The 18,148-nt window shown below is 46.6% G+C and overlaps 1 protein-coding gene across 7 annotated transcripts in view; it reads right to left on the bottom strand.

Annotated features, from left to right (window-relative positions):
* tor4aa (torsin family 4, member Aa) overlaps positions 1–18,148 on the bottom strand; it is a 56,484-nt gene that overhangs the window by 9,800 nt on the left and 28,536 nt on the right. For 4 of the 7 annotated variants that reach the window (XR_013496327.1, XR_013496328.1, XM_078204685.1 and 1 more), the window contains exons 1-2: positions 2,358–2,512; positions 90–231 (exon numbers count right to left, since the gene is read on the bottom strand). The gene's annotated coding sequence lies outside the window, so the exon portion shown is untranslated. Of the gene's footprint in view, positions 1–89; positions 232–1,845; positions 2,260–2,357; positions 2,513–18,148 lie in introns of those variants that run through there. The other 3 variants (XM_078204687.1, XM_078204686.1, XM_078204688.1) reach the window with 3 other exon arrangements.

Here is an 18,148-nt window from a genome sequence, read left to right as displayed (position 1 = left end):
CTGACACATTGCAGCAATTGGGAGCCCACAGGACATTGGAATGTTTGACGGGAAAATGCTATCCTTGGCGAGAAACAGAGATCTCTTACCAGCGTTCAGTCCAAACGGCAACTCTGCAATGTCTGTGTGCTCGCCACTCAATTCACCGCTCTGCTTCTGGAAGCTTCTACAGACTGACCCGATCGTTCTTCCAGCTTCCCATTGCTGGAGCCATCACTGGCCTGACTGAGTCTGCAACATAAAGTGGGTGCAGATGTCGATCACAGCTGTGCCTCAGGGCTTTGTATAAAGACTTGGTTTCAAAACATTGTTGTGATTTATTGTCTTCCAGATCCTGTACCTAAAGGTTGTGTTAATAGCAGACATGAAGATATCCCGTGGCAGATAACGGACAGAACAGCTCAAACTAGACTATCCGGTATGAAACCAGCTGCCCTGAGAGAGCTGCAATTAATTCCAAACATACGTTCACTCCCAACTGCTCCCTGTCCACGAGGCATCCTCAGTTCAGACAGCCTGTCCCTCCATAGAATTCCCCCCTGCCCCCCGTCCCCTCGCTGGTAACCACACACAAAGATAGCCACAGGGGTAAACACACTGTCCCAATAGAATCACAGAACCATAGACTCCCTACAGTGCAGAAAGAGGCCATCCAGCCCATTGAGTCTGCACTGACTCTCTGAAAGAGGATCTAACCCATACCCTCTTCCATGCCCTATCCCCGTAACCCCAGACATTTATCATGGCCAATCCACCTAACCCACGCAGCTTTGGAGTGTGGGAGGAAATTCACGCAGACACGGGGAGAATGTGCAAATTCCCATATTCACCCGAGGCCAGAATCGAACACGGGTCCCTGGCACTATGAGGCAGCAGTGCTAACCGCTGTACCGTTCCCATATCTGTGCTCGCTGACCTACACTGGCTCCCCATCAAGCAACTCCTCAAGTTTAAAATTCTCCTCCTTGCTTCCAAATTCCCCCACAGCCAGGGCCCATCCCTATCTCTTTAATCGCTTCCAACCTACAACATCTCCCCGAGATTGCTGCACTCCTCCAATTCTGACCTCGTGTGCATTCCTGCTCCCTTCACTCCAGCACTGGCAGGTGTGTCTTCATCCATCCAGGTCCGCCGCTCTGCGATTCCCTCCCTAATCCTGAGGCACTCTCACATCCTTCAGGCTGCTTCACCGCTCAGTTTGATCATGGCTGACCTCAATCTCAAATACATCTACCCACCTTGGTTAGTAACTCTCAATACCCTGACCAAACAGAAACTTCTAGCTCTCTACTCTGACCAACTGTCCTCCTGTGATACCGTGTCAAATTCTGTTTGCTCACCCTCTTGTGAAGCGTGTTGCATTTCAGTTAAAAACGCTATGTAAATGCAAGTTGTTGCAGTTGAGGCTCCTGTAATAATCCACATGGGGAGATTTACTGAGTATTAAACATTCCGGCGACAAATATAAAGGATCAGAACTCTTCCAAGGTTAAATCCCTCTAAACCGTCTGCCACTGCAGATTAACACAGCTCCACACCGATCAGGAAAAAACTAAAGACTTTTCATTTTCCTGTGTTTCCTGGTTGTAAGTTAATCTCTACCTCGCTGCTGATAATCATTCATTTAGAATGAATAGTGTCCCTGGAGGCAACATAAATAAAACAGGAGCATTGTCAGATATGAGCCACGAGGAATATGATATAAAGTGCACCAGGACACGCACAGACATGGAGCGAGGGCAGAAAACGCACGTGCGCACACCCACACACACATGCACAGAGACACAGACACACGCATGCAGAGTGAGGGTAGAAAGTACAGTAAGGACAGAACACATTGCTCACCATTGACAGATCAAGTACCATTAATAAGTTCCACTCTGTTCAGCTTTCGAAGTTGTGTCATAGATGAAACAATGAATGCAGGAAATCATAAAGACTTTGATGTGTTAGAATTGTACAACTCCCAGCGAGATGAAAGCATGGGGTGCTATCAGAGGCGGAGCTCGCTGGGTTGCAGTAATTACTGGGAAACAACTGTGCTCACGCAAAACCATTAACCCTTTCAGAGCTCACTGCTACATTTCCAGTCTGCAACCTTAAAGAGAACAAGTGGCTGACAGGGAGGGAACGCACATCTGTTACTGACACACTCCGAGCCAGATGGGATTTGCATCGAATTGGCTGAGTTGCATTTTGGAATAATTAATTCCAGATGTTTCCTGGCGGTGCCTCTGGAGAATGCTCTGTCTCCAATGGCCTGACCAGAGCCCAGACACTTGCCTCTGGCCCTTGCTGACAGCTGTTCATTGGTCTCTGAGCGGCAGACCCCCAGCACACTCCACGGCGCTGCCTACCTGTCAGTACGGAGTATCAGCCTCACCGTCAGGGGATGGGATCACAGCCCTCAGCTAGCACATTGACGGAAGCTTCTAGAACAAAAGGAAAGTGCGTCCAGCAGCACACAATCTGCAAGCTGAACACTGCCAACACAAACAGAAGTGCAGAGTCACCAACATCTAACCACAGGTTCAGAAATAAAACCACTTCCTTTCTCAAGTCCTCTCCCCCTACAATGTAGATACTGTAGCACACTGAGCTCAGTGATTGGACAATGAGTAGCGCCCAGCCTCTCATTATCTGGTAGTTCCCAGACATTCATTGTGTAATAGGCACTGCCCAGATACTCCTGCATTAACATTACACTCCTGCGCACTCAAATAAAAACCCACATTGTAGAATCATGCAGCCACATCGCACAGCAGGAGGACATTCAACCACTCCAGCTTTGTTAAGTTGAAGTGTTGACCATCCCTAATTGCCCTTGAGGGGATTAAGAGTCAACCACATTGCTGGAGTGACATGCAGGCCAGGCTGTACAATGATGGCAATTTCCTTCCCAGAAGGATATTGGTGAACCAGATGGATTATCCAAAAATACAAATCAGGAGCAAAAGTAGGCCATTCGGCCCCTTGTAAGATGTAGCAAATCCATCATTTGGATGAACTCCATAGGATACACGGACATTATATTAAACCTGATACAACATAGAACATAGAAAAGCTACAGCACAAACAGGCCCTTCGGCCCACAAGTTGCGCCGAACATGTTAGTTATGTTAGTTATGAGGAGAGATTGGGTAAACTGGGGTTGTTCTCCCTGGAAAGACGGAGGATGAGGGGAGACTTAATAGAGGTGTATAAAATTATGAAAGGCATAGATAGGGTGAACGGTGGGAAGCTGTTCCCCAGGTCGGTGGTGACGTTCACGAGGGATCATAAGTTCAAGGTGAAGGGGGGGAGGTTTAACACAGATATCAGAAGGACATATTTTACACAGAGGGTGGTGGGGGCCTGGAATGCGCTGCCAGGCAAAAAGAATGGTCTAGTTTGGACCAGGGAGTGGCACGGGCTTGGAGGGCCGAAGGGCCTGTTCCTGTGCTGTATTGTTCTTTGTTGTGTTTATGTTAGTTTGTTGTTCTTGTATATTTATCACTGTGAAATTATAATGTGTTTTGCTTTACATTTGGAAACAATTCTCATTTGGGATGGGAGTTGTTTTCTACTGCATAAAGGGCGGCATATTTGCTGTTGTTATTGTGCTATGCTAGTTTGTGTTGTACTAAAGATGACATGTTCATTGTTGAACTTGTGTTACAATCAATTGTCGATTTACAATTTGTAATTGAGAGACTGTGTTGTATTCTGGTTTGTAATTCAAAATTGTAATGTATTTTGGATTGTACTTGGACACATTGAGAGAGTGGAGATTGAAGGTAGTGGGACACATTGAGAGAGTGGATATTAAGTTACTGGGACACACTGGGGGAGTGGATATTGAAGGTAGTGGGACACATTGAGAGAGTGGATATTAAGTTACTGGGACACATTGAGGGAGTGGATATTGAAGGTTCTGGGACACATTGAGAGAGTGGATATTAAAGGTACTGGGACACATTGAGAGAGTGGATATTGAAGGTATTGGGACACATTGAGAGAGTGGATATTGAAGGTACTGGGACACATTGAGAGAGTGGATATTGAGGGTACTGGGACACATTGAGAGAGTGGATATTGAGGGTACTGGGACACATTGAGAGAGTGGATATTGATGGTACTGGGACACATTGAGAGAGTGGATATTGAGGGTACTGGGACACATTGAGAGAGTGGATATTGAGGGTACTGGGACACATTGAGAGAGTGGATATTGAGGATACTGGGACACATTGAGAGAGTGGATATTGAGGGTACTGGGACACATTGAGAGAGTGGATATTGAGGGTACTGGGACACATTGAGAGAGTGGATATTGAGGGTACTGGAGCACATTGAGGGAGTGGATATTGAAGGTACTGGGACACATTGAGAGAGTGGATATTGAGGGTACTGGGACACATTGAGAGAGTGGATATTGAGAGTACTGGGACACATTGAGAGAGTGGATATTGAGGGTACTGGGACATATTGAGAGAGTGGATATTGAGGTTACTGGGGCACATGGAGTGAGTGGATATTGAGGTTATTGGGGCACATGGAGTGAGTGGATATTGAGGGTACTGGGGCACATTGAGGGAGTGGATATTGAGGATACTGGGGCACATTGAGAGAGTGAATGTTGAGGGCACTGGGACACATTGAGAGAGTGGATGTTGAGGGCACTGGGACACATTGAGAGAGTGGATATTGAGGATACTGGGGCACATTGAGAGAGTGGATATTGAGGGTACTGGGACACATTGAGAGAGTGGATGTTGAGGGCACTGGGACACATTGAGAGAGTGGATATTGAGCGGACTGGGGCATATGGAGTGAGTGGATATTGAGGGTACTGGTGCACATTGAGTGAGTGGGTATTGAAGGTACTGGGACACATTGAGAGAGTGGATATTGAGGGTACTGGGAAACGTTGAGTGAGTGGATATTGAGGGTACTGGGACACGTTGAGTGAGTGGATATTGAGGGTACTGGGGAAAACTGAGTGAGTGGATATTGAAGGGACTGGAGCACATTGAAAGAGTGGATATTGCGGGTACTGGGACACGTTGAGTGAGTGGATACTGAGGGTACTGGGGCAGATTGAGGGAGTAGATATTCTTGGTACTGGGGCACATTGAGTGAGTGGATATTGAGGATACTGGGGAACACTGAGTAAGTGGATACTGAAGGAACTGGAGCACATTGAGAGAGTGGATATTGAAGGTATTGGGGCACATTGAGAGAGTGGATATTGAGGGTACTGGGACACATTGAGGGAGTGGATATTGTTGGTACTGGCACACACTGAGAGGGTGGATATTGAAGGTAGTGGAGCACATTGAGGGAGTGGATATTGTTGGTACTGGGGCACATTGAGAGAGTGGATATTGAGGGTACTGGGACACATTGAGGGAGTGGATATTGTTGGTACTGGCACACACTGAGAGGGTGTATATTGAGGGTACTGGAGGACATTGAGAGAGTGGATATTGAGGGGACTGGGACACATTGAGAGAGTGGGTATTGAGGGTACTGGGGCACATTGAGAGAGTGGATATTGAGGGTACTGGGACACGTTGAGTGAGTGGATATTGAGGGTAGTGGGACACATTGAGTGAGTGGATATTGAGTGTACTGGGACGCATTGGGGGAGTGGACATTGAACGTACTGGGGCACAGTGAGAAGGTGGATATTGAGGACACTGGGACACATTGTGTGAGTGGATATTGAGGGTACTGGGGCACATTTAGTGGATATTGAGGGTACTGGGGCACATGGAGTGAGTGGATATTGAGGGTACTGGGCACAGTGAGAGAGTCGATATTGAGGGTACTGGGGCACTTTGAGGGAGTGTATATTGAGGGTACTGGGGCACGTTGAGAGAGTGGATATTGAGGGTTCTGGGACACATTGAAAGAGTGGATATGGAGGGCACTGGGACACATTGAGAGAGTGGATATTGAGGGCACTGGGACACATTGAGAGAGTGGATATTGAGGGTACTGGGACACATTGAGAGAACGGATATTGAGGGTACTGGGACACATTGAAAGAGTGGATATTGAGGGTACTGGGGATTATTGAGTCAGTGGATATTGAAGGTACTGGAGCACATTGAGAGAGTGGATATTGAGGGTACTGGGACGCGCTGAGTGAGTGGATATTGAGGGTACTGGGACTCATTGAGTGAGTGGATATTGAGGGCACTGGGGCACATTGACTGAGTGGAAATTGAGGGTACTGGGACACGCTGAGTGAGTGAAAATTGAGGGTACTGGGACGCATTGAGTGAGTGGATATTGAGGGTACTGGGACACGCTGAGTGAGTGAAAATTGAGGGTACTGGGACGCGCTGAGTGAGTGGATATTGAGGGTACTGGGACACGTTGAGAGAGTGGATATTGAGGGTACTGGGACACATTGAGTGAGTGGATATTGAGGGTACTGGGACCATAAGACCATAAGACATAGGAGCAGAAGTAAGGCCATTCGGCCCATCGAGTCCACTCCACCATTCAATCATGGTTGATTTCAACTCCATTTACCCTCTCTCTCCCCATAGCCCTTAATTCCTCGAGAAATCAAGAATTTATCAATTTCTGTCTTGAAGACGCTCAACGTCTCGGCCTCCACAGCCCTCTGTGGCAATGAATTCCACAGACCCACCACTCTCTGGCTGAAGAAATTTCTCCTCATCTCTGTTCTAAAGTGACTCCCTTTTATTCTAAGGCTGTGCCCCCGCGTCCTAGTCTCCCCTGTTAATGGAAACAACTTCCCTACGTCCATCCTATCTAAGCCGTTCATTATCTTGTAAGTTTCTATCAGATCTCCCCTCAACCTCCTAAACTCCAATGAATATAATCCCACGATCCTCAGACGTTCATCGTATGTCAGGCCTACCATTCCTGGGATCATCCGTGTGAATCTCCGCTGGACCCGCTCCAGTGCCAGTATGTCCTTCCTGAGGTGTGGGGCCCAAAATTGCTCACAGTACTCCAAATGGGGCCTAACCAGTGCTTTATAAAGCCTCAGAAGTACATCCCTGCTTTTGTGTTCCAAGCCTCTTGAGATAAATGACAACATTACATTTGCTTTCTTAATTACGGACTCAACCTGCAAGTTTACCTTTAGAGAATCCTGGACTAGGACTCCCAAGTCCCTTTGCACTTTAGCATTATGAATTTTGTCACCGTTTAGAAAATAGTCCATGCCTCTATTCTTTTTTCCAAAGTGTACGACCTCGCACTTGCCCACGTTGAATTTCATCAGCCACTTCTTGGACCACTCTCCTAAACTGTCTAAATCTTTCTGCAGCCTCCCCACCTCCTCAATACTACCTGCCCCTCCACCTATCTTTGTATCATCGGCAAACTTGGCCAGAATGCTCCCAGTCCCGTCATCTAGATCGTTAATATATAAAGAGAACAGCTGTGGCCCCAACACTGAACCCTGCGGGACACCACTTGTCACCGGTTGCCATTCTGAGAAAGAACCTTTTATCCCAACTCTCTGCCTTCTGTCTGACAGCCAATCGTCAATCCATGTTAGTACCTTGCCTCGAATACCATGGGCCCTTATTTTACTCAGCAGTCTCCCGTGAGGCACCTTGTCAAAGGCCTTTTGGAAGTCAAGATAGATAACATCCATTGGCTCTCCTTGGTCTAACCTATTTGTTATCTCTTCAAAGAACTCTAACAGGTTTGTCAGGCACGACCTCCCCTTACTAAATCCATGCTGACTTGTCCTAATCCGACCCTGCACTTCCAAGAATTTAGAAATCTCATCCTTAACGATGGATTCTAGAATTTTGCCAACAACTGAGGTTAGGCTAATTGGCCTATAATTTTCCATCTTTTTTCTTGTTCCCTTCTTGAACAGTGGGGTTACAACAGCGATTTTCCAATCCTCTGGGACTTTCCCTGACTCTAGTGACTTTTGAAAGATCATAACTAACGCCTCCACTATTTCTTCAGCTATCTCCTTTAGAACTCTAGGATGTAGCCCATCTGGGCCCGGAGATTTATCAATTTTCAGACCTTTTAGTTTCTCTAGCACTTTCTCCTTTGTGATGGCAACCATATTCAACTCTGCCCCCTGACTTTCCTGAATTGTTGGGATATTACTCATGTCTTCTACTGTGAAGACTGACGCAAAGTACTTATTAAGTTCCTCAGCTATTTCCTTGTCTCCCATCACTAGATTACCAGCGTCATTTTGGAGCGGCCCAATGTCTACTTTTGCCTCCCGTTTGTTTTTAATGTATTTAAAGAAACTTTTACTATCATTCCTAATGTTACTAGCTAGCCTACCTTCATATTTGATCCTCTCCTTCCTTATTTCTCTCTTTGTTATCCTCTGTTTGTCTTTATAGCCTTCCCAATCTTCTGACTTCCCACTACTCTTTGCCACATTATAGGCTCTCTCTTTTGCCTTGATGCATTCCCTGACTTCCTTTGTCAGCCATGGCTGCCTAATCCCCCCTCTGATAACCTTTCTTTTGTTTGGGATGAACCTCTGCACTGTGTCCTCAATTACTCCCAGAAACTCCTGCCATTGCTGTTCTACTGTCTTTCCCACTAGGCTCTGCTTCCAGTCGATTTTTGTCAGTTCCTCCCTCATGCGCCTGTAATTACCTTTATTTAACTGTAGAACCTTCACATCTGATTCTGCCTTCCTTCTTTCAAATTGCAGACTGAATTCTACCATATTATGATCACTGCTTCCTAAGCGTTCCCTACTTTAAGATCTTTTATCACGTCTGGCTCATTACATAACACTAAGTCCAGAATAGCCTGTTCCCTCGTGGGCTCCATCACAAGCTGTTCCAAAAAGCCATCCTGTAAACATTCAATGAATTCCCTTTCTTTGGGTCCACTGGCAACATTATTTACCCAGTCCACCTGCATATTGAAATCCCCCATGATCACTGTGACCTTGCCTTTCTGACATGCCCTTTCTATTTCGTGGTGCATTTTGTGCCCCTGGTCCTGACCACTGTCAGGAGGCCTGTACATAACTCCCATTATGGTTTTTTTGCCTTTGTGGTTCCTCAACTCTACCCACACAGACTCCACATCGTCTGACCCTATGTCGTTTAGTGCTATTGATTTAATTTCATTTCTAATTAACAAGGCAACCCCGCCCCCTCTACCCACCTCTCTGTCTTTTCGATACATTGAGTGAGTGGATATTGAGGGTACTGGGACACATTGAGTGAGTGGATATTGAGGGTACTGGGATACATTGAGAGCGTGGACATTGAAGGTACTGGGGCACATTGAGAGAGTGGATATTGAGGGTACTGGGGCACATTGAGAGAGTGGATATTGAGGGTACTGGGATACATTGAGAGAGTGGATATTGAGGGTACAGGGACACAATCAGAGAGTGGATATTGAGGGCACTGGGACACATTGAGAGAGTGGATATTGAGGGTACTGGGACAAATTGAGAGAGTGGATATTGAGGGTACTGGGACACATTGAGAGCATGGACATTGAAGGTACTGGGACACATTGAGAGAGTGGATATTGAGGGCACTGGGACAAATTGAGAGAGTGGATATTGAGGGTACTGGGACACATTGAGAGAGTGGATATTGAGGGTACTGGGACAAATTGAGAGAGTGGATATTGAGGGTACTGGGACACATTGAGAGCATGGACATTGAAGGTACGGGGACACATTGAGAGAGTGGATATTGAGGGTACTGGGACAAATTGAGTGAGTGGACATTGAAGGTACTGGGACACATTGAGTGAGTGGACATTGAAGGTACTGGGACACATTGAGTGAGTGGATATTGAGGGCATTGGGGCACATTGACTGAGTGGATATTGAGGGTACTGGGACACATTGAGAGAGTGAATATGGAGGGTACTGAGACACATTGAATGAGTGGATATTCAGGGTACTGGGACACATTGAGAGAACGGATATTGAGGGTAATGGGGCACATTGAGAGAGTGGATATTGAGGGTACTGGAGCACATTGAGACAGTGGATATTGAAGGTTCTGGGATACATTGAGAGAGTGGATATTGAGGGTACTGGGGCACATTGAATGAGTGGATATTGAGGGCACTGGGGCACATTGACTGAGTGGATATTGAGGGTACTGGGACACATTGAGAGAGTGAATATGGAGGGTACTGAGACACATTGAATGAGTGGATATTCAGGGTACTGGGACACATTGAGAGAACGGATATTTAGGGTAATGGGGCACATTGAGAGAGTGGATATTGAGGGGACTGGAGCACATTGAGACAGTGGATATTGAAGGTTCTGGGATACATTGAGAGAGTGGATATTGAGGGTACTGGGACACATTGAGAGAGTGGATATGGAGGGTTCTGGGACACATTGAGAGAGTGGATGTTTGAGGTATGGGAAACATTGAGAGAGTGGATATTGAGGCCGCTGGGACACATTGAGAGAATGGATATTGAGGGTACTGGGACACATTGAGAGAGTGTGAATTGAGGGTAATGGGACACGTCGAGTGAGTGGATATTGAAGGTACTGGAGCCCATTGAGAGAGTGGATATTGAGGGTACTGGAGCACATTGAGAGAGTGGATATTGAGGGTACTGCAGCACATTGAGGGAGTGGATATTGAGGGTCCTGGCGCACACTGAGTGAGTGGATGTTGAAGGTTCTGGGATACATTGAGAGAGTGGGTCTTGAGGGTACTGGGCACATTGTGACAGTGGATATTGAAGGTACTGGGACACATTGAGAGAGTGGATATTGAGGGCACTGGGAGACGTTGAGAGAATGGATATTGAGGGTAGTAGGGCGCATTGAGTGAGTGGATATTGAGGGAACTGGGGCACATTGTGAGAGTGGATATTGATGGTACCGGGACACATTGAGGGAGTGGATATTGAAGGTACTGGGACACATTGAGGGAGTGGATATTGAATGGTGGATGATGAGTCTGGGAAAGGATGCGTAGATAATTTGAATCATGTTGCAATCAATAAGGAGGAGGTATTGGGGTTCTTGAGAAACACTGAAGTAGAGAACTCCCCAGGGCCTGATGGGATATATCCCAGAATACTGAGAAAGGCAAGGGAGGATATTGCTGGGGCCTTGAGAAAAATCTTTGTATCCTCACTGGCTACAGGGGAGGTCCCAGAGGATTGGAGAATAGCCAATGTTGTTCCTTTGTTTAAGAAGGGTAGCAAGAATAATACAGGTAATTGCAGGCCGGTCAGCCTGACTTCAGTGATAGGGAAATTATTGGAGAGGATTCTTCGAGACAGGATTTATTCCCACTTGGAAATAAGTGGACGTATTAGTGAGAGGCAACATGGTTTTGTGAAGGGGAGGTCGTGTCTCACAAACTTGATTGAGTTTTTTGAGGAAGTGACAAAGATGATTGATGAGGGTAGGACAGTAGATGTTGTCTACATGGACTTCAGTAAGGCCTTTGACAAGGTCCCTCATGGCAGACTGGTGCAGAAGGTGAAGGTGCATGGGATCGGAGGTGAGCTGGAAAGGTGGATATAAAACTGGCTTGGTCAAATAACGTAGTAAGAAGTCTCACAACACCAGGTTGAAGTCCAACAGGTTTATTTGCAGCAAACACCATTCCCTTTCGGAACTGGCTGTTCCTTCGTCAGGTAGGTGGGTGGGAACTATGAAGAGAGGTTGGAGAAACTTGGTTTGTTCTCACTGGAGCGACGGAGGTTGAGGGGGGACCTGATGGAAGTTGACAAGATTATGAGAGGCATGGACAGAGTGGATAGTCAGAAGCTTTTTCCCAGGGTTGAAGAGTCAATTACTAGGGGGCACAGGTTTAAGGTGCGAGGGGCAAGGTTTAAAGGAGATGTACCAGGCAGATTTTTTACACAGAGAGTAGTGGGTGCCTGGAACTCGTTGCCAGGGGAGGTAGTGGAAGCGGATATGGTAGTGACTTTTCAGGGGCATCTTGACAAGTACATGAATAGGATGGGAATAGAGGGATATGGTCCCCGGAAGGATAGGGGGTTTTAGTTAAGTCAGGCAGCATGGTCGGTGCAGGCTTGGAGGGCCGAAGGGCCTGTTCCTGTGCTGTAATTTTCTTTGTTCTTTGAATGTACTGGGACACATTGAGGGAATGGATATTGAGGGTTGTCAGATATGTTGAGAGAGTGGATATTGAATGTACTGGGACACATTGAGGGAGTGGATATTGAAGGTGCTGGGGCGCATTGAGGGAGTGGATATTGAAGGTGCTGGGGCGCATTGAGAGCGGGCAATTGGGACTTGCTTAGTGGTTCAAGGGGGAGGGGTGGCATGGACAGGTTGGGTTGAAGGGCCTGTTTCCATGCTGTAAACCTCTATGACTCTGAACAGTCCCAGGACAGATACAGCATAGGATTAGATTCCGAGTAAAGATCACTTTTCACTGTCCCTTCAAACACTCCCAGGACAGCTACGACATGGGGTTAGATACAGAGTAGAGCTCACTCTGCACTGTCCCCATCGTACACCCCCAGGACTGGTACAGCAAAGGTCCCTCTAAACTGTCCCCACCAAGCACTCCCAGGACAGGTACAGCACACGGTTGGATGCAGAGAGTAGCTCCCTTTGCACTGTCCCCATCGGGCACTTCCAGGACAGGAACAGTGTGCATTCGATGCAGAGTAAAGATCCCTCTATATTGTCCCCATCAAACCAAGTACAGCACAGTGTTTCATAGAAAGTAACGTGCCTACTACACTCTCCCCATGAAACACGCCCAGGAGAGGTACAGCATCAGATTCGATATAGAGTAAAGTTCCCACTGAACTGTTTCCAGCGGGAATGATACTAGGACTTGATTGTTTTGTGTTATAAGGAGAGGCTGGATATACTGACAGCATAGGAGACTTAGGGGAGAACTTATAAGGAGACTCAGGGGAGAACTTATAAGGCCCAAAGAAGTTGGGGAGATCCTAAATGAATACTTTGCGTCGGTATTCACAAAGGAGAGGGATGTGTTGACTGGGAGTGTCTCGGAGGGGAGTGTTGAACCGTTGGAGAAAATCTCCATTATAAAGGAGGAAGTGTTAGGTTTGTTAGAGAATATAAAGACTGACAAATCCCCAGGGCCTGATGGAATCTATCCAAGGCTGCTCAGGGAGACGAGAGATGAAATCGCTGGGCCTCTGACGCAAATCTTTGTCTCATCACTGGACGCAGGTGAGGTCCCAGAGGATTGGAGGATAGCTAATGTGGTCCCGTTATTTAAGAAGGGTAGGAAGGATAACCCGGGTAATTATAGACCGGTGAGCTTGACGTCCGTGGTGGGGAAGTTGTTGGAGAAGATTCTTAGAGATAGGATGTATGCGCATTTAGAAAGGAATAAACTCATTAACGATAGTCAGCGTGGTTTTGTGAGAGGGAGGTCATGCCTCACTAACCTGGTGGAGTTTTTTGAAGAAGTGACCAGAATGGTTGACGAGGGAAGGGCCATGGATGTCGTCTATATGGACTTTAGTAAAGCGTTTGACAAAGTCCCTCATGGTAGGCTGGTGAAAAAGGTTGGATCTCATGGGATAAAGGGGGAGGTGGCGAGATGGGTGGAGAACTGGCTTGGTCACAGAAGACAGAGGGTGGTAGTGGAAGGGTCTTTTTCCGGCTGGAGGCCTGTGACTAGTGGTGTTCCGCAGGGCTCTGTATTGGGACCTCTGCTGTTTGTGATTTATATAAACGATCTGGAAGAAGGTGTAACTGGGGTGATCAGTAAGTTTGCGGACGACACAAAATTGGCAGGACTTGCAGATAGTGAGGAGCATTGTCAGAAGCTACAGAAGGATATAGATAGGCTGGAAATTTGGGCAAAGAAATGGCAGATGGAGTTCAATCCTGATAAATGCGAAGTGATGCATTTTGGTAGAAATAATGTAGGGAGGAGCTGTACGATAAATGGCGGAACCATAAAGGGTGCAGATACGCAGAGGGACCTGGGTGTGCAAGTCCACAGATCCTTGAAGGTGACGTCACAGGTGGAGAAGGTGGTGAAGGCGGCATATGGCATGCTTGCCTTTATAGGACGGGGCATAGAGTATAAAAGTTGGGGTCTGATGTTGCAGATGTATAGAACGTTGGTTCGGCCGCATTTGGAATACTGCGTCCAGTTCTGGTCGCCACACTACCAGAAGGACGTGGAGGCTTTGGAGAGAGTACAGAGGAGGTTTACCAGGATGTTGCCTGGTATGGAGGGGCTTAGTTATGAGGAGAGATTGGGTAAACTGGGGTTGTTCTCCCTGGAAAGACGGAGGATGAGGGGAGACTTAATAGAGGTGTATAAAATTATGAAAGGCATAGATAGGGTGAACGGTGGGAGGCTTTTCCCCAGGTCGGTGGTGACATTCACGAGGGGTCATAGGTTCAAGGTGAAGGGGGGGAGGTTTAACACAGATATCAGAAGGACATATTTTACACAGAGGGTGGTGGGGGCCTGGAATGCGCTGCCAGGCAAGGTGGTGGAGGCGGACACACTGGGAACGTTTAAGACTTATCTGGACAGCCATATGAACGGAGTGGGAATGGAGGGATACAAAAGAATGGTCTAGTTTGGACCAGGGAGCGGCACGGGTATGAAGGGCCGAAGGGCCTGTTCCTGTGCTGTATTGTTCTTTGTTCTTTGTCTATAAAATAATGGGGGGGCACAGATCAGTTAGATAGTCAACATCTTTTCCCAAAGTTGGGGAGTCAAACACTAGAGGGCATATGTTTAAGGTGAGAGGGGACTGATATAAAATGATCGAGAAGGGCAATTTTTTCACACAGAGGATGGTGAGTGTCTGGAACAAGCTGCCAGAGGTAGTAGTAGAGGTGGGTACAATTTTGTCTTTTAAAAAGCGTTCAGACAGTCACTTGGGTAAGATGGGTTGAGAGGGATATTGGCCAAATGCGGGCAATAAGGACATTCTAATTGGTTGAAAGAAAAAGGACGTCATGGACAAATTGGGCCTAAGGGCCTGTTTCCATGCTGTAAACCTCTGTGACTCAAAGCTATCTGACAAGATTATGCAGAGGGTTGTCGATAGCCCTGACCAATTACAGGAGAGACAATGGAAATGGTAACGAGTTTTACCCCAGCTATATAGAATAATGCCTCCACTAATGGGAGGCATTATTCTCTATACACACTAAGATGAGCAGCAGAGCAAAGTGTGCAGAGGACGCTGAAAGTCTGCAAAAGGATATAGATAGTTTAAGTGAGTGGACGAGGGTCTGGCAGATGGAGTACAATGTTGGTAAATGTGAGGTCATCCATTTTGGTAGGAATAACAACAAAATGGACTGTTATCTAATTGGTAAAAAATTGCAGCATGCTGCTGTGCAGAGAGATCTGGGTGTCCTTGTGTAGGAATCTCAAGGTGTTGGTTTGCAGGTGCAGCAGGTAATTAAGAAAGAATTTTGTTTTGAAACTGACTGATGGGAGGAGTCAGCCAATTTGATTAAGGGAACTGCCTTTTAAAAAATATGGAACTCTGGCTGGGAGGAAACAAGGGGAGAGGTGGTTGACCTTTTAGCAGTTAACTCAGCAAGGAGCTCTGTGAAGAACAGTGCAGGAGAGTTGTGTGACGTCAGAAAGGAGTGAATTCAGGTGCCCAGGCAGACAACTACTTCGAGGAAAGAACAAGGAAGATCCAGCAGCAAGGCAAGACATCGATTATTTTCTCAGCAGCAGCAAGGACTTTTATTTTCAAAACAATCCGAGGAGTGGTGAGTATAATCTCTCAGCCTTCAGAAATCCCCCAATTAGGTAAAGGCTGAGGAGGGGTCTTGGATTCTTCTTGTTTTTGTGTAAATCGTATAATGCTAAGAATTTACGTTGTGCCGTTAGAATTTTCTTTCCATATTGTAGTGTCTGTGTTTTATTGACCAAGTTTGGTTGGAGTTATTCTTGAATAAATTATTTTAAAATTAACTTTGACTAGTCTCTTTCTCTCATTGTCCACCTTGGTGAGTCACTAAAAACAGTAAGAAGTCTCACAACACCAGCTTACTAACAACACCGAGTCACTAAAAAGCCAGAGCATGATTCCAGGGTACAGAACCGTAAAGGGGCTGAGCACTTCAAAACTGCTCACTCAAAGTGGTCTGCTGGTCAGGATTAAACAATGGTCCCGCTCTCTCTCTCTCGTGAAGCTGTCCCAGTGTGGCACTTCCGGGTTGTGGGTTGAACATCTGCAGAAGAGAGACACCCGCAGCTATCAGTGGCATCCAAGACCCGCCTGTGTGGAGTAAAAGGATCTTTACACCCTCAAGCCTACACCGGCATTCGCTAAGATCAACTCCACTTTCCTGCCGACCCCTGATAAACTTTGACTCGCTTGATGGTCAAGAATCTATCTAGCTCTGCCTTGAAAATATTCAATGACCCTGCCTCCACCACACTCTGGGGAAAGAGAATTCCACAGACACGTCAACCACTGAGATAAATACAATCTTTCCTCATCTCTGTCCGAAATAGCAAACCCGTATTTTGAAACTGTGTCCTTTAGACTTGCCTCTGCCAAAAAGATTTTAATGACAATTGACGGTTTATATAGTAGAATTAGGCCATTTGGCCCATCGAGTCTGCTCCGCCATTCAATCATGATTGATATGATTCTCATCCCCATTCTCCTGCCTTCTCCTCATAACCCTTGATCCCCTTATTGATCAAGAACCTATCTATCTCTGTCTTAAAAATACTCAATGATCTGGCCTCCACAGCCCTCTGTGGCAATAAGTTCCACAGATTCACCACCCTCTGGCTGAAGAAATTCCTCCACATCTCAATTTTAAAGGAGCGTCCCTTCACTCTGAGGTTGTGCCCTCAAGTTCTAGTCTCTCCCACTAGTGGAAACATCCTCTCCACATCCATTCTATCTAGGCCTCTCGGTATTCTGTAAGTTTTAATTAGATCCCAATTCAATTAATCCCAATTTCAATTAGGAGTTACATTCGCTACTTTGCAATCTGATCGGGTGGCACGGTGGCACAGTGGTTAGCACTGCTGCCTCACAGCGCCAGGGACCCGTGTTCAATTCCGGCCTCGGCTCACCGTCTTTGTGGAATTTGCACATTCTCCTCGTGTCTGCGTGGGTTTCCTCCAGCTGCTCCGGTTTCCTCCCACAGTTCAAAGATGTGCAGGTTAGGTTGATTGGCCTTGCTAAATTGACCCTTAGTGTCCCGGGATTAGCAGGGTAAATGTGTGGGGTTACGGAAATAGGATCTGGGTGGGATTGTGGTCGGTGCAGACTCGATGGGCCGAATGGCTTCCTTCTGCACTGTAGGGATTCTAAGATTCTAAGATTCTAGGAAATTCGGGAAGATCAAAGCCATCCCCTGTCTCTGCAACTTCCTCTTCTAAAATTCTCAGAGGTAGGCCATTGGCTGAAGGGGATTTGTCACCTCTCAATCCCATTCAGTTCCCCTCAATATTTTCTTTGTTAATATTAATTACTTGAAATTCCACACCAGCCTCCCATCCATTGACTCTGTCTACTCTTCCCGCTGCCTTGGAAAAGCAGCCATCATAATTAAGGACCCCATGCACCCCGAACATTCTCTCTTCCACCTTCTTCCTTCGGGAAAAAGATAAAAAGTCTGAGGTCACGTACCAACCGACTCAAGAACAGCTTCTTCTCTGCTGCTGTCAGACTTTTGAATGGACTTACTTTGCATTAAGTTGATCTTTCTCTACACCCTAGCTATGACTTTAACACTAGATTCTGCAATGTCTCGTTTCCTTTTCTATGAATGGTATGTTTTGTCTGTATAGCACGCAAGAAACAATACTTTTCACCGTATGTTAATACATGTGACAATAATAAATCAAATCAAATCAAATCAAATCTCATTAGATCCTAGGGGGTGGATTTTCCCAACTCCATGGAGAGGAGGCTTGAGGCTGGGGCAGGGATGTGGATGCCAGGAAAATACTGTGAAACCACATGCGACAGCTGCCTGACAGCTCCCCGGGGGACTTTACCAGGGACAGGCTGGAAACAGGGTCAGCTGTCCATTGCATAGAGGTGGGCAGCCAGTGAGTCCAATTCAGGCTTCGCTTAGAAGCCATTTTGACCCAGGACAAGTAGTTTACCAATGTTAGAATGGTTCCCTGTTCAATCAAGGCAGTTAAGGAGGCAATTAGAGCCAGAGTCTGCATACCTCAGGACAGGATTGCAGTGAAGT

Source organism: Mustelus asterias, unplaced genomic scaffold (genome assembly GCF_964213995.1).
Source record: "Mustelus asterias unplaced genomic scaffold, sMusAst1.hap1.1 HAP1_SCAFFOLD_427, whole genome shotgun sequence".
NCBI classification, from domain to species: domain Eukaryota; kingdom Metazoa; phylum Chordata; class Chondrichthyes; order Carcharhiniformes; family Triakidae; genus Mustelus; species Mustelus asterias.
This window is presented reverse-complemented; position numbering and strand designations above follow the sequence as displayed.